The sequence below is a fragment of the Pistacia vera genome, unplaced genomic scaffold (assembly GCF_008641045.1).
Source record: "Pistacia vera cultivar Batoury unplaced genomic scaffold, PisVer_v2 Contig1150, whole genome shotgun sequence".
NCBI classification, from domain to species: domain Eukaryota; kingdom Viridiplantae; phylum Streptophyta; class Magnoliopsida; order Sapindales; family Anacardiaceae; genus Pistacia; species Pistacia vera.
In genome coordinates, this window is record NW_022195194.1 from 3,497 (window position 1) to 6,449 (window position 2,953).

The following is a 2,953-nucleotide window of genomic DNA, read 5'->3' on the forward strand; positions in this document are numbered from 1 at the left end:
ATCTGGCCACCTTAGATTAATTTTAAATCCTAGATAAGATGACTTACAAAACTCTTATGATTTATGAATATATTTATTTATCATATGTTTTGTGCTTCTTTTATAGTGAAATGAAGTTTTTCATATAATTTTTACATTTATAGCTTTGAAAAAAGGCCTTTGCAAGAACTCCTTCCACATCTTCTTAATAAATATTCATAATTCATGTTCCTTTTTTCTAACCTACTTTGATTTTGTTTGGGATTGGTTAAACCACTTTGGTTTTAGATTACCCATTTTAAAGTGCACCGAAATATTTACCAAGTAGATTAAGACATTTCCAGGTTTTAGTCACATCAAACACAAGTACAAAAAGTAAAGAACACGGCTATATATATGGTTCGGCTAAATTCACTTTTAGCCTACATTCATAGGACGTTGTCCAGATCGAAGTAATCCGCTAAGTTAAAAACATATTACAAGATATAGTTCAAAGCTGATCTAAGTTACAGTAAAAAGAACTCCATGTTCAACTTTACACTTAGCACTACACTCTGAATCCTTATTGTGTAACAACTCCTTGGACCTTCCTGTCATCGGGAACACACTCGAAAACAGCCTGTAAACCACCAAGCTTCAAGCACCGACGCCAGACACCAGTATCAGCAAAGGAACCACGTTCCAACAATCATCAGATCTATGTTTGATATGGTGAGGTTTTGGCACAAAATGGAAAATGAATCTTGAACCTTAAGAAAAAGAATACTCTAAGAAATTTAGAGTAAAATGAAATGAGAGATCAAAATGTTAGATTCATTTATGCAAGAAAGAATATTATATAATGAAGGATTTCTTGCTCAACAATACAGTGCCACGTCAGCCAACAAGGAGCTGACCCATGTTTGTCTAAATAAGGAAAGTATTCATTCTTTTGGTTTGGACCACAAAACAAATTGGGAAAGATAACTTCACTCCCTATGACCACTTAAGGAAATATAACACATGTAAAAAAAGTCTTAAATATCAAGAGACAAACATAAACATAATCTTTTTCTCTTTATTAGACATGCAACTCGTATCAAGTTACAAAAAGTCTAAAGCAAGAGTGTAAGCACAGATCGTTGTGCATACACACTCGAGATGAAACAAGCTAAGACATATGTCTTCCAAACTGTGTGCACTAAGAGTTGATGTGCACACGCACAATAGACGAGACAAGCCAAATAAAAAAATTGGTAGCAAGTGTATACACATAACTGTTGTGCACACACACACAATTCATAAATTTGACAAAAATAAATATTCTACATATTTAATTAAGAAAAATTAACTAACATATCTCTTTCGTTAATGATTATTCATGTAATTAATATATCGATAGATTTCTTTTTCGTTTTCATATTAAACAAAGAATTATTAACTATTAGCCCTATTTTAATAGTTAGGTAGTTACTTTCTAATACAATGACTAACTAAAAACTAAGTTGAGTGGGAGAAGAAGATGAATAGAAGTAGACAGCCTGGGCTTGTTGAAGTGTTAATTTTAGTTAACTAAACAATATTATAGAATCTTGAAGAATTTAATTAGAGATTAGATCAGTCAAGTGATATATTAATTAAATATGCTAACTAATTACTAATTAATCACCACGTCCTGGATTTTCTAACCACATTTCACTAATTACAGTGTTAATTATACACTTGTGATGACCAAAATTCCAAATTTACACCATTTAAGTCAAGAGTAATAAATTAAAACTACAAATTACAATCTATTATAATTANTTATGCAGAGTGTGATTCAGCAGCAAAGCAAAGGAAATGGTGCTCTGGGAATTATGCAGAGTGTGATTCAGCAGCAAAGGTTATTGTGGCTATTGTTGTGTGCTCTGGGAATTATGCAGTATGCGTTACTCTTTGGCTCCAAGTGTTCTTACTAAAGTACTAGGTGTTGTCATGAGAAATGAGCAACAGCTACGTGGCCTTGTTTGAGAGTGCATGTTAGTCATAGAGTAATTGGAAGAAGGATTAGTCCATACGGTTCTGTTTGAGAGGGAATGTTAGTCATAAAGCATGTTGGCATAAACGGTGACGTTTAAGTGTCTTTAATATGTGCCAAAGCACTGCCGTTTTTGTAAAACTGAAAATTGTATAAAAGGGAAGCTTAATCCCTAACAGAATTAAGTCGTTCAGTTACAAAGAAAAATTCCTTTTTGCTTCTCTTGATTTCTTCCTCAGATCTGCTTTCTTTGCGCACTTTTCTCTCAAATTCCACACATGGGACCTTGTCCAGAGCGAAGCAATCCACTAAGTTAAAAACACATTACAAGATATAGTTCAAAGCTGATCTAAGTTACAGTAAAAAGAACTCTCCGTTCAACTTTACACTTAGCACCATACTCTGAATCCTTAATGTGTAACAACTCCTTGGAGCTTCCTATCGCCGGAAACATACCCGAAAACAGCTTGTAAACCACCAAGCTTCAAGCACTGACGCCACGCACCAGCATCAACAAAGGAACCACTTTCCAACAGTCATCAGATCTATGTTTGATATGATGAGATTTTGACACAAAGTGGAAAATGAACCTTGAACCTTAAGAGAAAGAATACTCTAAGAAATTCAGAGTAAAATGAAATGAGAGATCAAAAGGTTAGATTCATTTACGCAAGAAAGAGTATTATATAATGAATGATTTCTTGCTCAACAATACAGTGCCACGTCAGCCAACAAGGAGCTGACCCATGTTTGTCTAAATAAGGAAAGTATTCATTTTTTTGGTTTGGACCACAAAACAAATTGGGAAAGATAACTTTATTCCCTAAGACCACTTAAGGAAAATATGACACATGTAAAAAGGTCCTAAATATCAAGAGATAAAGATAAACATAATCTTTTTCTCTTTATCAGACATGCAACTCATGTTAGGTTGTAAAAAGTCTGAAGTAAGAGTGTAAGCACAGATCGTTGTGC